General features: G+C 40.8%; 1 long non-coding RNA gene across 1 annotated transcript; it reads right to left on the bottom strand.

Moving 5' to 3' along the window:
- Positions 1–1,472: 1,472 nt before the first annotated feature.
- Positions 1,473–16,035, bottom strand: LOC144457534 (uncharacterized). Its single transcript, XR_013486906.1, has 2 exons — positions 15,947–16,035; positions 1,473–1,873 (listed from the first exon to the last, which is right to left on the bottom strand). It is a non-coding gene; the product is annotated as an uncharacterized LOC144457534 (long non-coding RNA).
- Positions 16,036–16,050: the final 15 nt, after the last annotated feature.

Genomic DNA, 16,050 nt, shown 5'->3' with positions numbered 1-16,050 from the left:
ACATGGGGAGTGGGGAGGTTTGGGGGAACAAGTTTTTAGGGAGAGGAGAAAGGATTGTGTAAGTAAATGCAGTATATAGTTGTCAATCTGAGTCAATGTTTAGTTATATTCAGAGAGCATGTGTACTGCTACATAAAATGTTTAAAACGAATGTTGAGGGTTTGATAAGACTTTGTCAGTCTAATTATTCTTGACAAATTGAACAAAATTTGGTGTAATTAATAAGCAATTCAAGGGGTGTCTGTGTGGACATTTCAGCAGTTCTCATGTATATTTTTACCTGCCCACTCAGCAGGGTGGGTTTTTTTTTTTTAATATGGGATGATTTATGGCAATTTTGTGTAATTTGAATGACCGCTTCCCACACTTGTAATTAGAGATTCGAAGCCTGCATAAGGCCACTATTTCAAATAGAATTGCTTCACAGACTTTGTAGGGCAGTACAGTCAGTGGTCCTTGGATGCCGATTCTATCAAAAGCTATTGCTGCTTCTTAACCACAGTGCTTCTCATCAGGACTGGCAGAAGTCCCACACTAAATTATAGTATAACTGTAGCTTCCTGAAATCATATCAGAAATAATGCAAGGAAAACAAGAAGGCTATATCTTCTTGGATACCTACTGCCCTCCAAATGACTGATATTTTGAAGCAGGTTAGTGTATCATGTAGCAGTATTATCTTACTGAATCATGTGAGCCAAACATCGGAAAATATATGTATTTTAAATATATAAATATGTATTTACTATATTAACATATTTAATTTAAAAAAATTAAAATATTTCACACAAATATCAATTAATAACAAATAATTATATAACAATTAATTGTATTAGATAATATAATATTAATGTAATGATAATATTAAATACTAATATATTAAAATATATTTAATATTTAATAAATATGTTTTAAAAGAATATATACTACACAATAAAAATAGTATATTGGAAATATTATATATTTTGGAAAAAATAAAGCTTTTGCCCTTTCAGAATTTATGTCTTTTGCTTCCTTTCATAGCCAAAGTCTTTTCACTTCTAGATTCAGTATTACTTTACCAGGACAGTACTATGCGTGTGGTAGGAGCTCAAGAAATGTTGGTGATTGCATCAAATATGTTGTGTAGATGAAATGCTGCTGTGGAAAGAGCCCTGAATTTGGAGTCAGGAAACCTGTCTTTGCATACTGGTTCTCTTACTAACTGTATGATCTTGGGATGCTCATTTTGTCTCAATGGATCTTTTTTTTTCTTCTGTAAAATAAGTGGAAGTCATGGATAGAGTCCTGGACATGGAACAAAGATGGCTAGCAGGGGAGTTTGTACCCAAGATAAATAGTAAGAAAGAACTTTGATGAATTCAAGACAACTGGCCTAGATGAACTAGATCCTGTACGTTGAAAGAACTGGCAGGTGTGATTGCTGAGTGACTGAAAGATCATGGAGAATGAAGAGGTATTGAAGCCCTGGGAAAGGACAAGTGTCCTGATTTTCTTTTTTATTTCTTTTGGTAACTTTAAAATTAAATTTTATTATTATTTTTTAAATTAACAAGCATTTCTTCTCTTTCCTTCTTTCCTTTCATTTTTTTTTCAGGGATGGGTGAACCCTAGAACAAATGTCCATAGTTGAGCGAAATAAACTCCTACACTGGTCATGCTAAAAGATGTATGCCTCATTCTATATATTTAGTCCATCAGTTCTCTAGCAGGAGGTTGGTGGAATGCTTCATAGGTCTTCTGGAACCATGGTTGTTCATTACATTAAAGAGATATCCATCTTTACAAAGTTGTGGTTGTAGTAGTAATTGTTCTCTTCCTTAAGTTCACTTCAATGTACATCTCAGCAATGAATACTTTTTGATCCTGGCTTCTGAATAAGGGAAAAAGAAGAGAGTCTGTAAATCATCTGCCAGTGAATTTGACTTTGATGCTTAGGAACAGATCATTAAAGAGAGATTAAGTGAACATCTACAAAGGAAGCAGTGAACACAAAGGGCTAGCATGGTTTTATCAAGAACAGGTTATGTGCAAGATCTCAAACTAAACGATAAGGCAGTACTGATGAAAACCATTTGATTCTCATGAACAAATAGAAAAGTTAGGTAAGCATGGCCCATGATGAAATATGCTACCTGCTTCCTGATGGAGAAGGATGGATTCAGGGTGCAGAATGAGAAATATATTTTTTGCACATGTCCAATGTGAGGATTTGTTTTGCTTGATTATGCATACCAGTGGCAAGAGTTTTGTTTTTCTCTCCCCCACCCCACCCCATGCCCCCCACCAGTGTCTGCTGGTAACGTTGGGGAGTGGAAGGGAGAGATAATAATGCTTGTTAATTCAAAACCGTCTTTCTTTTAACTGGTATTTGAATCTCCAGTGCTTAGCACAGTGCCTTCCAACCAAAAAATGTGGGGTAGCTCAGATGAAGGGGTGGGGGAAGGGAAGATTTCAGTAGCAGAAGCTGCATCCAGGAGCCTTATTTTCTGAAACTACAGCAGCTATTACAACAAGGGAAGGCACTACTCTGCCTTACTAGCATAACAAATCCCAAAGCTGCAGCAGATGATTGCTAGCCCCACAGGGTTCTTAATGGACTTTACAATCTTTACTTTTTGATTGGCCTTGTGGGGATAGAGGAGCATGAAGCAAGATGAAAGATGTGCTTCAGCAGAGAAATTAAAGGACCTCGTTTGCTTTGTGATGATCAATACTGTGCTGTCACCATCAGAATTCAATCTGTGAAGTTATATAATTATGAAGACCACTAAAATAACTTTTAAAATCCTGATTGCTTAAAATTTCTCAAAATCAAATATGGTTTGGAGAAAAAAAATCATTGTTTTCATTTATTCACTCATTGAACAATCACTTAGGACCTATGTCTTTATTCTTTTAATTTTTAAATTAACAAGCATTTACTTTTCCCCCTGCCATTTCATCCCGTCACTGGGAAAAAAGAAAACCAAAATCCTTGTAACAAATATGCATAGTTAAGCAAAACAATTTCCTATATTGGCCATGTCTAAAAATGTCTCTCATTCTGCATATTTAGTTCACTTCTTTTTCGAGAGATAAGTATCCAGCTTCATCATTGGTCCTCTGGAATTGTTGTTGGTCATCTCACTGATTAGAGTTCTCAACATCTTTCAAAATTGTTTGTCTTTAAAACACTGTTGTTATTATATGAATTGTTTCCCTGGTTCTCCTTCATTTTTCATCAGTTAATACAAGTCTTCCAGTTTTTTCTGAAACCATATCTTTTGTCATTTCTTATAGCACAATAGTATTCTATTATATTCACCTACCATAATTTGTTCAGTTATTCCCCAACTGATGGGCATCCCCTGACTTTCCAGTTCTTTGTCCTCACAAAAAGAATTGCTAAAATGCGTTTGTACATTTCTCGCATCTTTCTCCTCTTTCTTTGGCCTTTTTGGGCATACAGGCATAGTAGTGGTATTGATGGGATTGAAGAGTTTAGTAGCTTGGGGCACAGTTCCAAATTGCTTTCTAAAATGTTTTGTAGTTCTATCAAGTCACTAATGTGCCTGTTTTTCTAAAACCCCTCTAATATGTCATTTTTTTGGGTCATCTTTGTCAATTTGATGGGTGTGAGTAGAACCTTAGAGTTGTTTTAATTTGCATTTCTCTTATTAGTGATTAGGAAAATTTTCCAAAAATTTTTTTTCACATAGCTGTTCATGGCTTGGATTTCTTCCTTTTAAAGGGGAATAAACATTTACATAGTGCCTATACTATACCTGGCACTGTGCTAAACAATTCACAAATATTATTTCATTCAATCCTCAAAACAACCCTGTGGGATAGGTGCTATTGTTATCTCCATTCTACAAATAAAGAAACTGAGGCAAACAGATTAAGGGACTTGCTCAGGGTCATACAGCTAGTGGATTTGAATTCAGGTCTTCTTGACTCCAGGCCCAGTGCTGTAAACCACTGTGCCACTAGCTGCCTGTTCATATCATTTGATCACATTAATTAGGAAATGGCTCTTTATAGTTTTGAATTAATTCCTTATGTTTTGGAAAGAGACCTTTATCATAGAAACTTACTACAAAGATTTTATCCCAGTTAACCATGTGATGTTCTATGTCTCAAAATACTTGGACTAAAGTTTTTTGGGGAAAAAAGCAAGGTTTGGTATTAACTGCTAAAAAAGGGCAACTAAGGTTCTTTCTCAGCAAAAAGATAGGTAGTCTGAAGAGCTACAGAAAGCTGAGAGTAATAAATCCTCAGGATACTAGGACCTAGAAAATATTCCAGTGTTAGGCAATATCTGACCTGGTATTGTCTGTGGTCTACCGTTGTCCCTTCCCCCAAATACAGACTGATCTATCCATTGTAGGGAACGCACTCACTAATAGGGTGCGATCTCTGCACATCTCAGACTCTAGGTATGATCTCTGGCATCTCTATCCGTCTTATGGGAGGAAGCCTGGTTTAAATGAAACCTGTGGGATTTCAAGTCTGAGGACCTGGGTTTGAATTCTGGCTCTAACACTTACTTGTTTAACCTTCAGCAAGTTATTTAACCTGAGTATCATTTTCTTCATCCATAAAATGAAGGTCCTCTAAAATTTCTTCCAGCTCTAAAGTGATTATCCTATGAATAACTACTGACACATAAACCTACTTTGAATCTCTATAACATCTTTACAAGAATACTCTATATTCATCAAAGCCATCCTTGAAGAAGGTGTGAGGTTGGTACTATTCAAAATCAGACATCTTCACCATCACACAACAGACTGAAAGGTAAAAGAATAAAAAATTAAAAAAAAAACAGGAAGGAAAGAAGACAGGGCAAGAAGCAAATCTTTTCAAGCACAGTGAACAAGATGGACCACTTGTCCAGGGTGTGTGTGTGTGTGTGTGTGTGTGTGTGTGTGTGTGTGTGTGTAGTTGAAGCACAGAGTATGTGGGAAGGAACAGTATGAGATAAGGCTAGGAAGATATGGTGGTGTTAAAGCCCATTAGAGCCATAGTAGGCTTTTGAGTAAAGGATTGGTATCACTAGATACATGAACAAAAAGACTAGTCTGATAGAAGTGTGAAGGATAAACTTGGTGAGGGGAAGTAAAAGAAAGGAAGAGTTGTAAGGAAGCCACTCTAAATCAATGCGATCTTGGGTTTTACTAAGAAAGGCAGAACCTTTAGGAATAAAGATATAATAGTCTTGTACTTCGTCCTGGTCAGATCACAAATGGAAGTATTATATTCAGTTTGGAACACCACAATCTAAGAAGGAAATTGTCCACAGAAAATTAACCAGGACAGTGAAGAGCTTTGAGTTAATGCCATGTGAAGGCTGGTTAAAGGAGGTGGGCCTATTTATCCCAGAGAAGAGATACTCAGGGGATAGCGATAGTGTCTTCAGTTGTTTGAAAGGCTGTTATCTGGAAGGAGGTAATTAGACTTGTTCTGGTTGGCCCCAGAGGCTACAGCTGGGAGCAATAAGTGGAAGAAGCTGCAGAGGCATATTTAGGCTTGATTTAAAGAAAAACATCCTTACAATTGGACCAATCCAAAAGCTGAATGGTCTTCCTTGGGAGATAATGGGCTCCTCCTCATTTGAGATCTTTTAAGCAGAAGCTGTATTGCCATTTGTTGCCTATGCTACAGTGAAGAATTCCTTTTAGGTATGAATTACGCCAGGCAGCCACAGAAGTCTCTTCCAACTCTGAAATTCTGTGATGCTGTGATAACAGTAGATGTGGCCAGTGGCAGTGGGAATAAAGGATAGGATGGATGTGAGATATTTTGTAGGTAAAACTGACAAAACTGTGTATCTGACTGGATAGGAGAGGAAAGGGACAAGGAACAGTCAAGGAAAACTCCAAGGTTTCAGACATGGTAGAACGAATGGTGATGCCACTGACTTCTTCTCTTTGTATATCCTCAATGCTCAGCACATACCTGGCACCCAGTAGGTGCTTAATAAATGCTTATTGATTTGACAAATACAGAAAATATAATAAATTCAGTTTTGGAAATGTCGCCTTTGAGGTGCTGGTAGGACATACAGGTGGAGACGCCTGGTAAGACATCTGGAGACGCAGCTCTGTGGTTCTGAAGATAGGTAGACTGGAAATGTAGACCTGGAGATCATCTGCAGAGAATGACTGACATGGCTGAGGGAAAGGGTGTGGAGAGAGAGATAGAAGAGGACTAAGGATGAGAACAAAGAGCATTAAGGAGAACAAGGAACACTGCAGGGAAGGAGATAAAGGATGAACGGCTTGAGATGTCAGAGGAAAACTAGGGCGGAGAGAATGGTGTCTTTGAAGCCAAAGGAGGATGTGCTGAATGCTATAGAGTACCAGATGCTAGAGAGAGGCCATGGGGATTGGGGGCTGAAAAACACCCCTGCAGTGTAATTTGGAAATTGAGGGTAACCTCTGAGAAAGCAGTTTCAGTAGTTTTGGTAGAGAAGGCAGATTGTAAGAGGTTGAGGAAAGTGGGTGGTTAGGAAATAGAAACATTTGGTGCATCACTTACGGTTTTATTTTGTGAATTTTTGTGTTTCACGTCTTCAAAATAATTATCGTCACATGTATTTCATTGGTTTTTAGAATATGCATGTCTTGGTTTAATAATTCTCCTTTAGATTTCTGACGCTGAAAACAACATACACTCTTACCTTTAAATCCCCAAAGTATTTAACAGGACAAGATTAAAACTAAACCAATATATAGATGTAAATATATATGTATGTATGTATGTATGTATATATATATATATATCTACATATAAACATATAGATGTAAATACATATTTGTACACATACACACATTTAAATTACATGTATATATATATGTACACACACACACACACACACACCCACCCCTATCATTCTAAGCTTACAATAAAACAAAAGGTAGTATAAACATGTAGTATTGAAAAGATCCTTTTCACAAAGCACTGTAAGGTAGCTACTCCCTTATTTGGGATGACGGTATCTCTCTCTCAGATTGTCCTTAAATGGAAGGGTTTTTTTCCTTTTTTTTTATGTGACCATCCTGGGCTTTTTCTTACCTGTCCCAGGAAGTGCTGCTGGCTTTGCTTCAGCTCGGCTTCAAGTCAAAGTATCTCATATTCCAGTGATCACTGGCATCCTATTAACTGCTACAGGGCTCAATTTTATTTTTATATATATATATGTGTGTGTGTGTGTGTGTGTGTATGTATGTATATATTTTTAGTGAGGCAATCGAGATTAAGTGCCTTGCCCAGGGTCACACAGCTAGTTAAATGTCAAATGTCTGAGGCCACATTTGAACTCAGGTCCTCCTGACTCCAAGGCTGGAGCTCTATCCACTGCGCCACCTAGCTGCCCCATATAGTTTTCTTTTTTCAAAGAGACAATGGCAAGCCCCAGTTGGTCTTTCCAATTCTAAAGTACACTGACTGGCTGACATATTTCAGTCTTGTAGAATATCTTTATTTGGACAACTGGTCAGTCAAGTGAATGAAGTCTCAGGTGGTAGACCCTTGCCGGTTAACTGGGAGGAAAGAAGGCAAATGCCTTGGTGGAATTTTCCCATTGGTCAAAAACAACATTGGAAAGTAATACGTGCTGTAGCTATAGAATGTACATGGCAGACCCATTTACTTGACCTGCCCAATATAAGGCACTACTGATTCCTGTTCCCTTCTAGGTCTTAGATTTCAAAGCCTCATTATAGTCCTTTGTAGGATTGAAACAAAAAGGTTGGAAGAAATTAGGCAAGGTGAGGATGGGGGCAGGTGACCCGGAAGAACGTGCTGAGGTAAGGCTGGCCTAAAATGAAAATTTCCGTGTAGCTAGTAACCACAATACACAACTTGTACCTACACAAACAAGATTTCACACACTTACTAGATAGATGCATGACCCTAAGTACTAATCTACTGTTCAGCACATCATTCTTTGGCTTCAATATGCTCTTTTACATAGTAAAAGGCTGCTCCCCCTTCTATGAAAGGCATCTCTCCTAGGAGCAGCTGGCCAGTCACTCTGCCCCTTCCTATCTTTTCTTCTAGGGCAGCCAGTGCTAGGCCATTCTGCATGGCCTGGCCCAGCCATCTGGGAGGAATAGGAGAAGCAAGAATCCAAGTGAGGTGCAGGAGCAGAAAAGCCCCTTTGAACCCTTAGACTCAGTAATAGGTGTGCACCCTGCTTAGTAAGCAAGAGGATCTCCAGGAATTGGAGAGAAAGAGAGCATGTGGGATTGACTCATCTCAACTCAGAGAAGCAGAAAATGGAAACTCAGTAGCTGAGCAGGAGAAGTGAAAGAGGGGTTCCCACAATACTTGAAGAGCTTCTTTGTAGAGGGTGACGACCATAGGACTCTGGGTAAAAGGACAGAAGGAGTCCACAGCCGGGAGTCAATTGGGCCCTTGCCATGAAATAGCTGTGAAGGGTCTGTGTATTACTACGAGCATCAGGCATCTTGATGCTTGACAGCTGGCACCATCTCCTGGGGAGAAGGAGCAATTGTCAGAGAGCAACCGTGGCAAGAGCGTCACAGGCTGAAGCAGAATTGGACAGTGGCTATAGGGGGCAGTAAAGGGCCACCAGGGGTTAAGAGTTTACTGTGCCCTGGCTTACACAATGTTAGACTTTGAGTTAGGAAGTTCTAGGTTCAAATCCAGTTTCATACACTTACTAGACGCATGACCCTAAGCAAGTCATTGAAAATGTCTGATCTTCAGTTTCCTTATCTACAAAATGGATATAATACTATTATCTACTTCATTTTAGTACGTGAGCTTCTTGAGGGCAAGGACTATTTTTGCCTTCCTTTCTATCTAGATATCTGGCACATAATAAGAGCTCAATAAATACTTAAGTGGTTGATTATAAAGATCGAGAACATTCTGTAAAATTCATCAGTCAAAAGGCCGCACTTAAGGATTCGGAAGGCCACGTGTAGCCTTACAGCCCAGGTGTCCCGCCCCTGATCTAATTCAATTCATCCTGAGCAAGACAGCTTCTACAATGTCCTTGACAAACAGTCATTTGTCCTCTGATTAAAGATCTCCAAAGAGGGGAGATACATTACTTCCTTGAATTCTGGACAGTTCTAATTGTTGCTTCTTTTTGAAACCCCAGTGTTTAGCACAGTGCCTGGCACACAGCTGTTGTTGTTGTTGGCCTTCGTTCTCGAGGAGGGCCAGAATGACATCACTATGCTAGAGTCAAGTTACGGTGTGCCCGACTATGGCTCATCAGACCAGCACGAGCTCGGAGTGTTCTACCACAGGTTGGGCACAAATAGTCCCTGTGAACCTGTGGGGTGGATTCTCTAAGTCTGTGCATCTTGTATTTCTCTCGAGCTATTTCAATTCTGCTTTGCTCAAAGAACACAGCATCTGTTCTGATGTGGGCATGCCATGCTGAGAGGTCCTGTGCCAAGGTTTCCCATGTCACACAAACAATTCCAAAGTTCTTAAGATAGATCTTGAGAGTGTCCTTCTGACCACCATTGAATACTTGCCCTGTGCGAGTTCTCCATAAAACAGTCTTTTTGGCAAGCATACCTTTTGCATTCAAACAACGTGGCCAGCCCATCGCAGTTGTGCTCTCTTAAACAGAGTATGAATGCTTGGCAGGTTAGTTTGAGAAAGGACCTCGGTGTCTGGTATCTTATCCTGCCAGGCGATCTTCAGAATTTTCCTAAGACAATTCAAATGGAAGCAATTCATGTCATGGTGCTGGTATATCGTCCGGGTTTCATAGGCACGTGACAATGAGGTCAGCACAAGGGCTCTGTAGAGCCTCAGTTTGGTAGTCAGTCTAATACCTACAATACTGTATTGTAAACAAGTCATTACACACACACATTACTGCCAATGTGTGCTGGACTTCCTGACAATGGGAGACATGCTTGCCTGCTAACACTTGCTTGTTAAGACCTGTTGACAGATTTGACCACTGATTGGTTATAACTTGCATTTTGTGTATTTGGAAAATAATGTAATCACTACGACTGTAACTCTGTTACACAACAGATGAAACATGTACAAAGTTTTTCAAATTTTCTTCTCTTTCCTTATACTTCCATTGCCCCCTTAATTCTATTCAATGCCCCCCAATTGCACCTGAGGCTGCTATGCCCCCCCCGTGGTAACGCCCACTTTGGGAACCTCAATCGCCCAACTTGATCATTGTCACTTCTTTATCCTATGAGGCAAAGGTAAAAAGAGTTTATGTTGGCTCGTCTTGGTGCACACTGCTCTCTGTCGGTGCCACACACAATGCTGCAGCAACCTGCCTGATCTTGTTTTGAGACCCCACTTTTCCATACTTGTACCTTCCTTCATTCTTAACTATTAGTAGGATGGACCATAGACTTCTCTGCCCTAACTCTCCTTCCCTCAAACTCTTGCTGAGATAGGGAAAGTAGGGGAGCTTGGAAGAATCCTCTTCAAAGAAATGTGAAGGATTCTTTTATATGTTCCAAATGATAATGGGACGGAGCAAGGGCCCCAAAGACTCCTATTTGAAGAAATGTGAGGGACTAAAGGATGCTTTTATATATTCCAAATGCTAAGGGGATGGAGCAAGGGTGAAATATACACACACATGCATATATATATATATATACACACATATACATACACATATATATATACACATATATAAAATCATTAAAGGTTTACTATTTATTCAGTATAATAAACAACTGAGCTCCCAAGTAAAGGATTTCTTGCCCTATTTTCATTGCAAAATATATCTCAATTAAACAAAAATTCAACAAATGCTTAACAAGGGCCAACTATGTACAATGAACTGTGCTGGGTAATGGGAACACAAAGATGACAGTGACACAATCCTTGCTCCCAAAGAGCTTCTACTTAACTGGACAGACATGCCATTTACAGTTAAGTAAGCAGGCATTAACAACTGTGAGATCACCAAAGGGCCTATGTGGTAATAGTACCTGAGCTGGGCTTTGAAGAAAGCCAGAAATTGTAAAAGAGAGGAGGGAATACATTCCAGACAAAGGGCACAGGCTGGGCACAGGCTTCTTGTTGGGAGATGCAAAGTCGGATATGTCAGTTTGAGTTAAATAGAAAATGTGTGAGAGGTAGTAATATGAAATATGACTGGAAAGGTAGCTGTTCTTCCTAGTCTTGTCCAGCTCTAACAGCTTGAGTTTGTTAGGTTGATATGAGAATCCTGGGGAGACCAGGTTTGAGACTGGAGGGTTTCTAGGATCTGGATTCTCTTTTTTTGGGGGGGGAGGGGGATGGCAATCAGAGTTAAGTGACTTGCCCAGGGTCATACAGCTAGTAAATATCTGAAGCTGGATTTGAACTCAGGTCCTCCTGACTCCAGGGCCAGTGCTCCATCTCTGGCACCACCTAGCTGACCCTGGATTCTTAAAATCAATGGGAATTCACATTTATATTTTCAGGACCATGATGGTCAAGCATCACTTTTGCCATTACTGGCACTCAGAAAGGTTGAGTGACTTGCTCAACATCACCTAGCTCCTATGAGGTAGAATTGGGATGAATACTGATCTTCTAAGTACATAGCCAGGCAGTTTACCTCCCTACCTTGGAATGAAGTTCAGTCCAGAACCCACCAAAAACTGGTCTGACCCTGCCAGGGTAAAGGACAGGGTGATAGAACTGAGAATTCAATTGAACAGTCCCTGACCTTCTCTTCCGACCTGCCTTCAGACTGCCATATGCACATCACTGGAGGAGCTAAACCCAACGGGCAACAGTTCGAATGAGTCAGATTCTCAAGAAACAAATCAGTTGGCACTTTATTAAGCCCTTTCTATGTGCCAGACACTGTAGTAAGCACTGGGAATACAAAGAAAAAGCAATGGGAGAGAAAGATGTATAGGAAGTGGCACATACAAGATTAATAACAATAATGACATTTATATAATGCTTACAATGTGCTAGATAGATGCTTTACAATTACTATCTCATTTGATTTTTTTTAATTCAACATGCAAAAACAAGCGCTAAACACAAGCCTCCACAATAGTGTTTTGTTTGAGTTACAACGCTTGATTGGCTGGTTCGGAGAAGGCATTAGCAGTTGTTGAAGCCGAACTATTCTATTCCGTGCAATGAATCACTTCCATAGTGGTTTTGCTGCAGCGGAATTGAGGCCTTTAGACCTTTTGCGAATTCATTTGCGCACAGAGGGTGCTCCCAAACACTGCGTGTTTGCCCTCTATAGCGAAGATGCAGGTTCTCTCCATTTCTTCTCGGTCGGTTAAGTCCAGGCAGTGAGAGTCACTCTGGGTGAATCGGGGCTAACTTCCTCCTCAATTTTGTCTTCTTCTGTAAGGCATTCTTGTCCTTCACGAGCTCAATGAGTGAGTTTGAGGTGTTGTTGCCGGGTATTTTCAAACCCCTGGTTTGTTTGTTTTTCCTCCCGCGTTCCTCGGTCACCGCACAACGGTCACAGAACCCCGCTTCTGACCACCTTCCAAACCTTGAAAGGTGTCACGAGGGGCTTCCCGTGGCTCTCCCAGGGGCTGACTTTTGGTAAGCAATTCTTCCAGTCTGGGCGCATCTAAAGTCCGTTCCTTTTTCAGCCCGGTTCCTTCCCTCTGTACGGCTCGGGCTGCTCTGTCCCGACCCGCCTTCGGCTTTGCCCGGAGATCTCTGAGGCCCCTGCTTCTGCAGACCTCGCAGGACGCCCCTCGGGCGTTCTCGGGTCCCAGGCTCGGCCTGGTGACGTTCTTTCCCCACCGGACTGACCGTCCCATTACGCGGTTAGGAAGTTGTCTCGGTGGACAGTTGGGACGCCCGGGCGCGCGCTCATGGGGGGAGGGAGGGGTGGCCTCTCCCCGCCCGACCGGAAGTGGGGGGAACTCCGGGCAAAGGGGACCGAAAGGCCCCGGGAAACGCGGGGCAGCCGGACTCCACGTAAGGGTCTCTGGGCGCCTGCAGGAGCCAGGAGAGGCGGCGGTGACGCAGGAGAACCCCACCCTCGGCGCTGGAGGGAGGCGTTCGCTCTCTACGCCCCTCTCACTCGGCGTCGGAGCCCAGCCCGCGGAAACTGATAACAATAGTACGGGGGGGTGGAGAAGAGGCGGAGGGAATGACGAGCTGCCTCTCAATTGATTCTTAAAACGACCCTTAAAGCGCCATTATTATACCCATTTGACAGACGAGGAAACTGGGGCAAACAAATTAAGTGACTTGCCCAGGGGTCACACAGCTAGTAAATGTCTGAGGCCCACTTTAAACTCAAATCTTCCAGAGGCAGCTAGGTGGCGCAGTGGATAGAGCACCAGCCCTGGATTCAGGAGGACCTGAGTTCAAATTCGAACTCATTCACCTAACACTAGCTGTGTGACCCTGGGCAAGTCACTTAACCCCACTGCCTAGCCAAAAAACAAAAAACCAAAAACAAGGGGAACACACTAGCATCTGGGGGGAAGAGGAGGAGAGGTGGGCTGGCTAAGACCTGGAGGTGGTGGCATTAAAGGAAACTTAGGGGTTTTCTCTGAGGTTGAGGTTAGAAGGGAAGACATTCCTGTCTCAGGGGACAGCCAGGCCAAAGAAATGGAAGTTGGATCTAGCACTTCATGTGTGAAAAGCAGCAAGCAGAGTAGTATGATTGGACCTTGGAGTGGTGACGTGTTCAAACCAAAACAAAGCAAAATGAAACCAGAAAGACAGAAAGGGGTCAGGTTAAGAGCTTTATAGTTGATCCTGAAGGTAATGGGGAGCCATGGTAGTTTACTGAGGGGGAGGGATAACATAGGAAGACCTATGCTTTAGGGAGATCACTTGGAATGACTCGAGGTGGGGTCCAATTAGAAGGCTATTTATTCCTATCTCTCTTCCCCCCACCTCCTTTAATCTACGAATTGAGGATAACCACACTTTAACTCTCTACTTCACAAGGCACTGGTGAGGAAAGCTTTATAACAATGTTTAGGTGTTATAGAAACCTGGGTTCTTAAGATTATTATAACTGAAATCTGAAACCACTATTTTCTATACTCCTTAGTCTGTAGACAAAGCTCTCTGTCTCCACAACCCATCAGTTCTATTATGGTTAGACAGGCCTGAGTTTCCTTATCTGTTGAATGGGGTGGGTTAGAGCTGGACAAGATGATACCTAAGCTGACTAAAGTTCTAACATGCAAAGACAGTGTTTTGGAAGACTTTATAATAATATAATTTATAATAAGCAACACTATTATAAATTATGTATTGCATTATAAAATAATAATTTATAATATAATAAATCTAAACCATAGCCTGGTATAGTCGAAAGAACACTGGATTTGGAAGCTGAGGATCTGGTCAAGTCCTGGCTCTCCCATATACTATGTGCCTGGCCTTGGGCAGTTCAGTTACACTGTTCTATTTTCCTCATTTGTTAAATGAGGAGAAAGGGTTAGAGTAGATTGGAGATTCCCAAATCATGATCCAGGGATCCCCAGGCCCTTTTCAGAAGGTCTGTGAAGTCAAAACTATTTTGATAATGATATGAAGATATTTATTTTTACTCTGATAGATACAGAGATTTTCCTTTTCAGTCGTGTCCGACTCTTGGTGACCCCATTTGGGGTTCTCTTGGTAGAGATAATGAGGTAGTTTGCATTTTCTTCTTCAGCTCATTTTTACAGATGAGGAAACTAAGGCAAACTGGTTTAAGTGACTTGTCCAGGGTCACACAGCTAGTATGTGTATGAGGCTGGATTTGAACTCACAAAAGAGAGTCTTCTACTTGGACACCTAGCTGCCTCCACCAATAAGAGAGAATCCAGGTAAGTAAAACTATGATTTATAGAATTATCCTTTATACAATTACATATAATTACACATATAATCTTATTGTATATGTAATATACAGTGTCTACTATATTTACACATTTTACATAAACATACACATTTCACACACAATTTATAATTTTGATTGTATATTAAAATATATAACTATATAGACACCTTTAATAATTTATATATAATTGTTATATATGATTCATTTTATATAATTTTGTTATCTATAAATCATGCATATTTATATAAATTTTTGTTTTATCTATTGTACACAGATAACTTATGTAAATTATATCTAATATAGTACGTTACTTATCTATATTTTATATGTAATTCGAACATTTATTGTACTTAATTTACATGTAATTAAAATTATATAATTATAATGAATACAATTTAATAGTTTTTAATAGTGCAAAGGGGTCCTGAGACCAAAAAGTTTGAAACTGTTTCTAAGATTCTTTATAGCTCTAAATCCTAAGGTGGCTAAAATGAGAAGTTTCGACTGGACAATTGATAAAGTCCGTTCTAACTCTACAATCCTAAAATCCTATTAGCATTTGGTAGCTAAGCCGCAACTTGTGTTTTTGTGGGAGATTTAGCAAACTATATTCTTTCTATTCTTCCAAAGCCTCACCTGAAAAATAGAGATCACCAGACTTTAAGAAAACATTTTAAAGGAAAAAAAATCCAAGTGAAATAATAAGTATTCCTTTACAAATACATGAACAAAAAAATAAAGATTTGGTCTAACTTCTCCAGAATTCATTTATGAAATAGCTTAAAGAAAGTGGTATGACATTTAAGGCGCCTTGTTAATTACTAAACTAAAGGGAAAAAAACAAAAACAAAAGCAAACGAAAAATGAAAGCTTGAAAGCGAACGTAGAATCTTCTTGAGGAGACAGGAAGTGCTGTCTGCTTGAAACGGAACACCTGCAAGTCAAAATAACGCATGCGCACTGCAAGGAGCGGGTGAGCACAGGTGAAGAGCAGGGCTGGGCTGACTTCGCGGCTCCCTGCAGGTGTTCTTTCCCTCGTGCCAGCGGGTCCCGGGACTATTCAGTGCCTCCTGCCTTGCGCCTGCGCGATGCGCTGCGAGCGCTTTGCCGCCTTCTCGGGCCCCTCCCTCCACCTTCTTCAAACCTCCCGCCTCCACTTACTAGGGGTGACGGGGGTCGGTCTAATTCCGGTCCGCACATTCCGCACCGACCCCTAGCCTGGAGGCCGGCTGCCTCCGGAAACACGGAACCCCGCCCCGCCCCAC

This window comes from Phascolarctos cinereus, unplaced genomic scaffold (genome assembly GCF_003287225.1).
Source record: "Phascolarctos cinereus isolate Bilbo 61053 unplaced genomic scaffold, phaCin_HiC Scaffold_5;HRSCAF=322, whole genome shotgun sequence".
In the NCBI taxonomy this organism is placed as follows: Eukaryota; Metazoa; Chordata; class Mammalia; order Diprotodontia; family Phascolarctidae; genus Phascolarctos; species Phascolarctos cinereus.
This window is presented reverse-complemented; position numbering and strand designations above follow the sequence as displayed.